The following is a 12,202-nucleotide window of genomic DNA, read 5'->3' as shown; positions in this document are numbered from 1 at the left end:
TGACTTTAGGTTAGTGATACCATTTCTGCATTGGCCCAGTTTACTCTGTCATTTGTTATATCTTCTGTCCTCTTGTTGTGCACCAATGATTTCTGCCTTCTGCCAGAGTCCTAAGATACTTGACATGTCACAATACTCCTCAAAATCAAAAACTCTGTTTCTTTGTCCAAGTTACTCAACTCCAAGCAAGTCTTATCTTTCCCTTTCTTTTTTTTCACATAGTGATATCTGGCCTGGATCTGCAATTATTGCAGAGTATGTTGCTTAGCCTTAGGCATTTCACTTAATAGGTTGTCTCCAGAATCTTTTTATGTCATATGCATAAGGTTATATTGGCTATGGCCCATGTATCATCTTTATGTTATCAGACAAGTTGTGACACTGTCCTCACTGAAATTACAAATTCCAATCTCTGTAATATACAATAATTAAAGTACTGTATGTCTCCCTCTTCATATCTGCTAGCCTACTCACCACCACAAGAAGGTTTTTGGTCATCTCATGGTGGAAAGGTCTTTCCTGAAACATTGCTCCCAACTCCTTGACTTGCCTGCCCACCATCTCCATAGTGTAAATAATCTATTTTTTTTCATGCCATTAGGTCATGAAACCATATAATAACCATGAAAGGGATGATTTGCACAATTTTTTCATTCATGCAGAGGAAAACAGATAATAGGCCTTATGTATCAATGTTAAAGGAATGGCCACAAAGTGAAGCAAGCAGGTTGAATTTCAGTATATATGACTAAAGGCTTACATTTTGAACATCATAGTCTGTAATATTATGCAAAGTGGTTGAATATGAGAAAAATCTTATTAGCTGCCCAGTAATGAATCTCTCCTTCCACTGCAATATCAAAAAAAGGTAGGAACAGAAAACATCTCATTTAAAATTCAAATCCTGATAGACCTCAGGTGTCTTTATTAGTTTCTAGTCCACATTGGTAAAAGATGTCAATGGATGAGAGATGCTGAAGTCTAAAACAATGGAAATCTTTTAAATAAAAATTGCTCTTCAACCGAGGCTCTTCTCTTGTTCAAAGAGAATTTGCATTTACTTGCCTTTAAAAGTAAAAGGCCAAATACCCACTTCACAATCGAGTTATCCATAAGACTCCCTTTCTCCACCCCAGTTCTAATGAATTCTATCCTACTACCAAGCAAATACAAGCTAAAAATCTTAGAAAGACTGAGACACTGAATAAATGTTTCCTCTAAGGTATGTAGCTGGGCCTATCTATTGTTTGAAATACATTTTAGCTGGCAGTCCTAGAAGAAGTCAGGATTCTGAACAAAGAACCTGGAAACCTCTTTTGATGCCCTCATTAATCAGTTCTATTGGTTAAAATGAGTAAACATTTTTTTTTTCTGAAATGATTGAGGACAATGACATCCAACATTGCAAAATTCTGCTAATGCATTCTTGGACATCTATTTTATCATGAGTGAATTTGGGCTACGGGAACAAGATTTTTTAAAAGAACCAGCTAAAAATTACTATGCAGCAGATCTGTTCTCCCTGCACTTGGTATGTACCACACATACTTTCAGGTATAAGTACTGCTGGAACAACTCCTTGAATCTGACACCTGATTTTTTATTATGTTTAATGCATGTAGAACATAAGAAAGAGGAGTTTGGTCAAGAAGCACAATGAGCTAGTAGCAGTCATACAGAAATATGAGGTGTTACAAGATGTTTTTAAAGTACTATTCCAAAAGGCAGTGGCCTGGAGAGAAAGCACCAAAGCCAAAGAATGGTTTGAAACTTGTATTCCTGTCATAAGATGTAAAGGACAATTTTAAAAAACATATCCACAGCACAGACATTTTATATGCAATCTATTTCAATGTAGCAGTACATGAATGACAGAAGGAATGGAGATGGAAGGAGTTGTTGATTTATCACTAAAGCTGTATTTGTTTATGCAGGCAAATGACAGTGAAGACTGTCTTATTCTCACTTGGGCCTGGTGATAACCATACACTGTGCCCCCAGCCACCTTTCTAAATTCCTTGACATGCCCTAAGTGCAAAAAAAAAGGTAAAACTTGGCTGTCCTTGTCTTTCTGTTTGCTTCAGGCTGTCCATTTAGCAGTTACACTTCCTAAATTTTGCTTAGTACCTTAATTCTAAGTCTACATAAAATGTGAGTTAAGTCCAAAGTGAAAAGGAAAATGCAATAATAAACACACTGTAAATTGAATGATACCTTTCAGATTATACAGTTCCTCTCCCTACAAACCCAGGTTACTTTTTTTTTCCTTACTTTATATTTGCATAAAAAGACTGAAAGAAGCAACTAGAACTTTAGAGGTGAGGATCTAAACTTCAGTTATATTTTTAGGAAGAGTAGGCAATATTTGTGAAGCAGAAAGGTGAACAAGAACTCGTTGTGTTTAAGAGCTCATTCTGTGATCAACAAGAAGACTTTAATTTAACCCTTCCTTTGTAATCATGTGCCAGTGCTCAACTTAACCTAATGGTAGGTAAAAAGCCTGTCTGCACTAGGGCATCCAGAGAGGCGTTATAATAAATGTTTGGGACAGTTTGTGATCTATTATTTATACAAGAAGCTAGATAACTTTTGCTAGTAACTGTGTACCACTGAAAAGAGCGTGGCTCCATCCTTCTTCCACTCTCCCTTCAGATATTCATATACATTTATAAGATCTCCTTGAGCCTTCTTCTCTCTGGGTTGAGCAGCTCCAGTTCTCTCAGCCTTTCTGGTCTTCCATCATCATATCTACCTTTAATTTTACCTAAATCCAAGAAGCAATGATGAAATTTCTGTCAAATTCTGTAATGTGTAAGGTGCAGCTGGATACCATCCTCTTAGACTAGACTTTTCTTTCTTAAACCAAATGGTTGTGGTAATTTGGCTTTAGCAACCATCAGGGCCCTGAGGGCGCTAGCAGGCCTGACTGCCCCTGACCAGACACACCTGGCGTCCCCTCTGACTCCTGTCCACAGGCCTGGAGGCTCTCCCTTAAGCTCAGACAAGAGTACCCAAAGCTGGTCTGAGGAATTCTGTAGATAGGCTGGTGCCTAGCCCTGTCTCTACCTGCCTCTGGCTCCCATCTTTTTTGCTGCTGACTGGAGCCCCTGGTTGGTCCGTGGATCTGGTTTACTGCTTGGTCTGTTTGAGTCTGTCACTGGACCCGAATAGCAGCACCCAGCTCTGACTGCTGTGTTCAGACCTAGTGGGGTGCTATCTCACCAGTGGGGTTATGGCCAGCCCCGGGATTGCCCTCAGATTCCTGCTCACCTGCTTTTGGAGAGCAGCCCCCCTCCTGCTCCTGCCTTTAACTTTACTTCTTCTTCTATAGAAAATCTATGTGACATCTGATAGTTTGTAGTTACAGCTTCCATTGTAGATTAGTTGCCCACAGCCCATGTGGCCCTTTGAACAATTCGATATGTACAAGCAGGGTTTATCAGCTACGTTCCATACAGAAAACTGGGGCACCAACTGAACAGCTATTTTCATACTTGTGAACAGTCTTTAGTTAAAAGGGACTGATGTTACTTTGCTGTCATCCCGAATGCTTTGATCTAGAAAGCTTGGAGAGAGGAGAAGAAACAACCCAAAACCCTATATACAAATGTCACCCCAGCACCTCCTGAAATTGACTTTTAGGTGTCATTTGCCTGCTTTACAACGCCATCAGTGCACAGGATTCAGGATTACAACAGTTTATCATTCCCAGTTATGAGAACTAAGGGACATGTAATTGGGTATGAACCTGACTCAGAAAGGTTTAATGTATTTAGGAGAATACTTTCTTGGAATTGTGACCAGGATGTATTATAAGCACAATTTCCAGGAGGAAACATCTAACACTTGTTTTTCAGATTAGTCCTTTTTTTTCCCGAAAGAAGTGAAAAATTCTCATTAGAGATATTTCTGATCAGGTTCAAGTTAGTGAGACTGCAAATCAGTTTATAATTGCAGACCCTCCATTACTTATTTCTGCTCAAACAAAACCCGTAATTTGGTGAACTTGTGTTCAGCTATTTTAGAAAAACTTGATGAAGACATGCGGCAAGTGCTAAAACAGCCATCTCCCAGACCTAACAAAAGGCAAAAGCAAAAAACATAAAAATGACTTATACTAGATTCACATATATAAAGCTGCTTAGAAATCTAAAATCTGCTTAAAACTTGAAGTCTTTCAACAGCTCATAACCTCCTACTTTTCGAGTTGAACTTGGAGAAGGCATAACTGAGATTAAGCAAATCCAAAGTCAGGAACAAATGGAAGTTAATGTCTGTGTTAAGCAAAAAGGTTTCATGAGATACAAATAATTAATTTGACTGACTTGAAGGACCAACATATAAATACCTAGATGTATACATAGCATTTACATTTTTCTTCAATGTAAATACCTAGTCATGCTATCATTTATGGTCTCCTGACACATATCTCATCATGGCTAAAAATGGAGATTGGGGAATTAGTACCAAGATGAATAATCTGAGGTAGAAGCAACTGATGATGATAGTCCAATAATAGGTACACTTTGTGCCAGGCTCTGTGCATTCATGTGAATGGTCTGAAGCTTCAAGTCTCCTTGGAAGCAAAGAGATCATTTGAAGAATGACAGGTGATGACTGTCAGTTGAAGGAGTGGATAACAGTCCTTGAAAATGAAAATAAAATATCTAAACAACATTTGCGACTTCACTGAGAATGTAAATCCATTTTTGAAGACAAATGTGTCTGTCGATTCAAAGGTTTCTTTTCTTTCTCCTTGTTTTAAACTTTGATTTCCAGCTCAGATTTACTAGACACATTTAAAATTTATTCCTGTGATGCTATTTTTACAAGTTCCTTTATAGACTAGAACTGCAGTTTTAATAGGCTCTAAAAATGAATCCTTTTATTTTTGGTACACAGAACACTGTGTACTAAATGCAATGCAACAGAAGTTGCACAAAATACATGAACTTTAATACTTGTACTCTGCATTTAAGAACAGAAACTTGTAGTTCACGTATTTCTACAAAAACTGGGATACAAACCTTTTCTTTAAGTAAATGTTTGGTTATTTTCCCTTCTTGTCCTCCACATGATGGAAATGAAGCTTGAGAAGCTGTTTGTGAAAACAGTAACATTTATCACAGTGTGGATATTTTGAATTATAACCCTTATGGATAAAGTGTAGGTTTCACCTAGAATGAAAGAGAGGTCTAAAGGGCCATGTATGAGAGATGATAGTAATAAGAGAAATAATAGAAAACTCTAGATAATATAACTGTTCTTTTTAGAAAATCATAATATATAATAGAAATATTATTTTTTAAGACATGGTTAGTCAGTACAGAAGTACTTCTGCTTTTTGAATCATTTAATTTGATCAAGATCTCTTCCCAAATTCACTATTTCTGAAAAAAAGGGGCAATTAAAAGTGTCATAATTAAATTGTTCTGTATGTATTATTAATGCAAATAATAATTTATAATAACATAACAATGTAATAATAATGTGATTAAATTAGTATTACAGTTATTTCTTGGATCTACTTCAAATACCTCTAATAGTGAGTGTTCAATGCTTTTCTCCAAAATTAAAACTATAGATTAATGGCCTCACATCTGATATAATTCTTTCAAACACACAAAGAAGATGAACAAGTATCCAAGAGCAACATTAGATTGCTTCTACAATCTTGAAGCAGGTAATAAACAGTTTGGACTACATCATGGAAGCAGCCCAATCCTGTTGATCTTACTATGGCATTAGCTGGCCGTTTCTAAACACAGAACGTGTTAAATCTAAGTTAATGTGGCTTCTGCATCAATTCAATTCTTTCTTGCTTCAGCAAAAAAATGCTTGTACTGTACAAATCCTACTGTTGCAGAGCAATTCCTTAGATATAAACAGCTTGGCTATTCTTAATGTTCTCTATACTGCTGAGGGTCTCAGAAAAGCTGCAGAAATACATCACAGCAATCATTAGTGGTCAAGACTTTCCAATTACTAAGTCACACCTACTTGTCAAGCAGTTGATACAAATGAAGCAAAACTAAGAGTTTGTATTTAGCAAGGAGTTTTCTAAGAAAAATGAGGATCACACTTCCAGAATATTTTATTTTAAATGCAGATACATCACCAGAGAGGCAATTCTACCACACCAGTTTAGCCATGTTGCTTTAGCAAACCAGTTAACTGAAGCCATAGTGTGATTTGGAAGTTGAGAGAAGGGTTACAATGACTACAAGTGTTTAATGCAAAGGGATAGTAACTACTCACTTCTTTGACTTTCCTGAATTGTACAGCTATTGTATTAGCAAATCCTTATCAGGTACAACAGTGCCTACAACTGGAAAGATCTCTGACAGAAAAAATATAAAACTTTGGGCAATATACAATAAATTATTTGCAATAAAATAAGAGGATTTTCTTTGTAAGAACGCCTGAAGGCTTCCAAGCACTTTTGCATAAAACTGTGTTGTAATTTTAAGTGATACTTTACATAAAAACAAACTGATGTCATGTAGAAATTCAAGAGATAATAATGATCTAAATAAAAATCTCGTTCTGGGCAAAAAGGAACCTATCAAACATGGAGCTAAGAATTTATTTTTAGTTAGAATAACAGTAACAATTTTCACAACCTAATAGTCCAAAATAATGCGGAAAAATTTAATTAACAATACAGTTAAAATTGCTACGCAAACAATTTCTATCCCACCCTTTTCTCTGTTGCGATGTTCACCTTTCCAATGTCCTTCTGAATCCTAAGGTCAAAAACTGAACCCTTCTCAACTGCCACAGAAGTGGCAGTGACAACAAGTAATCAGCACCCTGAGGACTTTGCATAAAGGAATGTAATGTTTATGATGGGAGTTTCTTTCCTTTCAGTCTCAGGTTTCTTTCTACAAGCTTTCTCACAACAGACAGCTTCCTTTCTGTTGATTCCCAATTATTCTTGACAGAAAGAGCTATAGTTTGTCATACACTGACTCCCTAGGCCTGTGGGGCTATTGCTACACAGGGTACTCGGAGAGGTTAAGGTAACACGCTTGGAATTCACCAGATAATTGTTGAAGCAGGCTAAACCCAGCTCAGGCTGTACCAGCTTGGATGAGACCTGAGACCTTGTGCCAGCCAGTCAGTGAAAAGCCTGTGGCCTTCTACGAGGGATGTCAGAAAATTGTGTTTACTGAGCTACAGCTATCTCCAAAGTGAAAAGAAACATGCCACTGACTTTCTTCTGATGGGATCTGCCTCAGCTTATGCATCCCATCAGGTGAAATTGAAAGGAAACAAAATTTTACTTGTGTTTCCTGAATGTATCTTCAAAATGATTAGACTTGAGAGAGGTCTGAGGAAAAATTTCTTTTCTTTTTTTTTTTTTTACATTCAGTATAGTTAACATTGTTAAGAAAAGGGACTTATTTCACTGATTGGAGTGTAAAATTTAAAGTATGAAAACATGATGAAAGAAAACAAATCTCTTTTTCTTGCTAGATTGCAGTCTTGAAATTGCACAAATTGGCTAATGTGTTCAGAGGCAACATTGGGAAAATGGAGTCAGTAAAAACAAGCCAATTTTATTAATCTAGAGCTTGTTCCTAAATAGAACTGTTTTCTTATTTACCCAGATTTTTGAGTGCTGAGTAAACTAAACATAAAACTCCTTTTGAGACTGACCTCTCTCAAATGTGGAATCAGAAATGTTCCTTATTAACTTGCAGTGTCTGTTTGATGCCAGCATATGGTTTTGTTGTTATCTCTTTGAATTAAACAACGCTAATTTCCATATATCTCCATGCTGCTGTTTTGCTCATACTTACTGAGTTTACTTTTTAATGCTTATTTGTTTCCAAATCTTGTTTGAGACCATTGAAAATGGGAAGAGAGTTATAAAATAAATATGTTTGAGATGAATAGCTACATCTTTCATAAATCTGTTTTTTAATTACAAATGAGCTCAACATAGTAATGCATTTTACTTTAATTACAATTTTGATGACCTTCTTAGAGCTGAAAGCCATTTCTCTTTATTTAATGACATGCATGTGTGTGTTTGGGGAGTTCTGTTGCTAAGTGATTTCCAGGAAAGCTAGTGAAGCAAACTAATGAATGTCAGATAATATTTTGTAGTGTTTTTATGGAATGGCATTATTGGACCAAGAAGAGACCTGTCTTGCATTTGCAAAATCTTCAGAGTTTGGAGGTTTGAGAGAGCACATCAGACCCAAATTTGCAAAGAATCCCCCATCTCCCTGTTTTAGCATGCCCAAGTTGTACATTTGACCATATTATAGAACAATAGGCTAGCAATAGATAGATGCAATACAGATTTGTCCCATTAATTTACAAAGTATGTTTGAATCTTATACTTCTGTGTTTCTTTTTATTTCTCTTTCTCTTGCTTGCTTGCTGTTTCTTTTTAAATAAGCATCACCATCATCTTTCCTACAGCTCTGTCTGTAGAAGAAACTGAAGTGCACTGTATCCGACATATACAGGATATAAATTCGGCCTGTAGATACAGAACTTGTCAACTACAGAGTGAATCTGCAGCAGGTGGAAGTGACACAGTACTGACTTCAATATGGTTCTGTCACAGTGATGACAGAACCTGGGTCACCTCCACACATAATTTGAAAACACTTCTTAAAACAGAATTGCTCATAAGTAAGCTCTTTCACAAAGGCAACCCAAAACATTGTGTTCTTAATATGGAAACGCTTAAGCAATTCTAGAAGACAACTGATGTAAGAAAGAAAGCCATACAGACTTTGGCAGCAAGGGTTTTAAGCCTTCAACTGGGAAGCTCAAAAGGTATTACTAAGTTATATAGCATCTGGGTGGCACTTAAGAATACCATAATGAAGAGGTAAATAATATGTCCTTTAGTCACAAGGTATATATGGCCTTAACACGCATTTAAAAAAAATGTCTCTTTAAAGCCAGTGCTAACATACAGATGAAGGAAAAGGAAGAATTTTCAAGGACAACTGAATCTACAGAATCCAACCTCTACCTCATTTCATTAATTTAAATTTTATTAACTTATTTATTAAAGAAATGAACCACTAAACTTTTTTAACTTCTTTTCTTTTTTTTTTTTTTAAGAGAGTGAGTGAAGCCAAAAACATTGTGTAAAGCATAGGCTTTAAGCTAAATTTCTTTAGACTTTGAGAAATTCAGGGGAAATTATAATTTGGACATTTCCTAATTTAGAAAACATGCATTTCACAATAGTTCTTTTTTTTCACTCTGATTTTCCTCTATATCGTCTTATTTTCACTTAATAAACTACTTTCCCTCATTGATCCTACCAGACATAAACTATGTTTGTGTAATACACTGTTAAAGTGGTGTCAGTCTCATGATATAGTATGCTTGGGGCTTTGCAGTAGAATTATTTTACTTCGTGTTCCTTAAAATATACTCAAGGGATTCTAAGGCAGTATTAGATCCTTTCACAACATACTGCATAGCCTACTTAGTGGTATGCCATTAAGTTACTGAACAAAATGAAAGGTGGTGGTGTTTCCTACATTCTACTTCAGTTACTTTTTGTAGGCAGCCTTTTTTCTTCCCAAATAAAAGGCCTAATATTTGAGAGATGCTATATATTTATTTTACTAAATTTGCCAGCGGGGAAGTCTCACAGATGGTGGTTAAAGAGAATAACCTGCCATTTAACTGTGAGAGCATGTACCAACCCTGAAATACTCTCAGTTGCTCATGTACCTAACAGCTTACAACGTACTCCTATTGCAACCTGCTCAAAGGGCAAGCTACACCACTCTAATTAGAGAAATTAATTGAGTCCTGTCTCTTTTCTCAGACTTGAAAGCAAAATACTTCTCATGTTTCTGTGTGACAGAAGAGGGTTATTCATAGCTAGAGAGGAAAATGATACAAGAAAAGGGCATGTTTTCAACCGCAAGGATTAAATGGTAAATAAAACTGGTATCACAACACCAGGGTGCAGCAGGATATGTGGGTACCATATGTCTTGTTGGAGGACAGAGCTGTGAAAGGGTTGCCTTTTTGCCTCATTCTGTATACAGCAGTCTGGGCCAGGTAGATTTCTCCCAAAGGAGAAAAGGTAAGTCCCTTCCCAAAACCAACTAAACATGTCCAAACAGAAAACTGATTTCTGCCAACTTTAGTCTCACCTCTGAAAAGAATAAGAAAGACAACAAGCTGGAGACTGTAACAGAAATAAACTGAAAGACTTCAACAAAGAGCAAGGGGAAGGTGTGTAGGTGACCCTCAGAGGTGAAAAGATTGATTCTTCCCAGGAGAAAATGGACAGCTTCTGGAGTAGGAGAGAAGCCCAGAGACAATGTTCAAAGAGTATACTAAGACTTGCTGAACCAAGAAGAAGAGTGAAGGGAGTGTGGGAGGGCCGGAGGGACCCACCCTGCAACAATATGTTGTGCGGATTTTATTCTGAGCCCTCTTGTTTTGGTGTTACACAACAGTGATTCAGATTTTTGGTCTCAAAAGTTGCTGTGTTCCAGTACAGCAAGTCTGGACATCAAGGGCCTTTTGGTGTCTTACGTCATGCTCACTTTTAGGACAATCTCAATACCATGGCTTACTAGGGGAGTTCCATATTTGGAAGATATGGTTTACCTATATTCAGTTTGCACTGGAAGGTGTGAAACCTACAATGGTGCAAAGCAGTCATGTTTTAATGCTGTCCTCATCTCTGTGTCGATCAAGTGTGGACCAAGGAAAAGGAGCACAATATTTTTTGTCAGCAAGGTGTTTCGATGAATAGTAGGAGATGTTAGTGTTGCTTTCATATCCTACATAGGCAGTTTTCGTCTGCTTGCTGGTAGTGCTATTTGTACCGGCAGTTAAAACAAGCTGTGATTTTTAGATTTGTGATTCCAGTTCTTGTCTCCTGGAAACTGAGCAGGATCAACCTAACTACTTAGCATTTGTAACAATGGTTGGATGGTTTCCACAACTGCGCTTTGACTGAAGCAGGCTGGCATAACTGGGTCAGTTAACTTTTCTTCCTATTCCCACATTGAAAGTTTAGCAACTGTCATGTTGCCTCCGGCTAACTTCATAAACACGTTATAAGTACAGGATTGTAGTATTAGGCATGATGGCCTGGAACAAAATTTGTTAAAGTACTGAAGATGTCTAGCATCTGATTTGTTCTGCAACAGTATTTTTTTTTATTTCTAATAAAAAAATCAGTAAAGCAAGGTGGACTTTGTTAGTCTGAGGGTAATGGATTTATCAGTTCCCTGCAGTTGGGTCAGCTAAACACTTATTGAATACATGAACACGCATTACACCCACATATAGCGAAAAAAGTCAGACATTTGCAGATAGAAAATAATGTAGCACATTACAGTTAATCTATTTTTTTTTTAAGAAGGGATGACTAGGTGACCGGTACTTTGTTGTGTCCTTACCTTCCCTTTTCTCCACCTTCATACCTTCTTCCCTATAAGTCAGACTTACAGTAACACCTGTTCTGTAATTTATTTATACTAATCAAGACATATAATCCAATGAAAGACTGTTATTACTATACTCTTCCTTAGTGGTATTGGTGTGTGTATGATCATTGTTGAGGATTGCTACAGAAGGATATTAAGAAGAGCAGTAGGTAAGCATATACAAGACTGAGTTTTCTTTGAACTCTTTCATCTGTTTTGAGTGTTACACTCCTGAATCGCAATGTCCATACCCTCTTTCTTTCCTTACAACAATCCCCAAACTCCAAAGAAAGCTTGAAATCCAGTAGGAGAGACTCAGATATTTCATCTCAGTTTACTTTCCTTGGCTTTCTCCTCAGTGAGGTATACTGCATTATATTTCAAATCCAATTTCTTTTTCAGCTGTACCTTCTGAGAAATCACTTTCTTTCAGTGAAACTGTAAAAAGAATTTCTTATTTTTTTTTAGCACTAGAGGGACATTTTAGCTGTGTAGATTTGGTTTTTTTTTTTTTTTGAGGGGGGAGTTTTGTGCTCAGGAAGAAAATCACTTCATCTGAGTACAAAAGAAGTATCTTCTGTATAATGGACAACGTGGAAATTGTTATTGCTGCATCATTAATAATTGTCTTGTTTAGTCATGTGTAGTGGTTTAGCCCGGATCACCACACAGTTTCTCACTCACCCTCCCCCTACCCAGCGGGACAGGGGAGAGAAATTGGGAAGAAAGGAAAACTCGTGGGTTGAGATAAAAACAGTTTACTA

Source organism: Chlamydotis macqueenii, chromosome 2 (assembly GCF_036417535.1).
Source record: "Chlamydotis macqueenii isolate bChlMac1 chromosome 2, bChlMac1.mat, whole genome shotgun sequence".
Classification (NCBI taxonomy): domain Eukaryota; kingdom Metazoa; phylum Chordata; class Aves; order Otidiformes; family Otididae; genus Chlamydotis; species Chlamydotis macqueenii.
Note: the sequence above shows the minus strand (reverse complement) of the source record.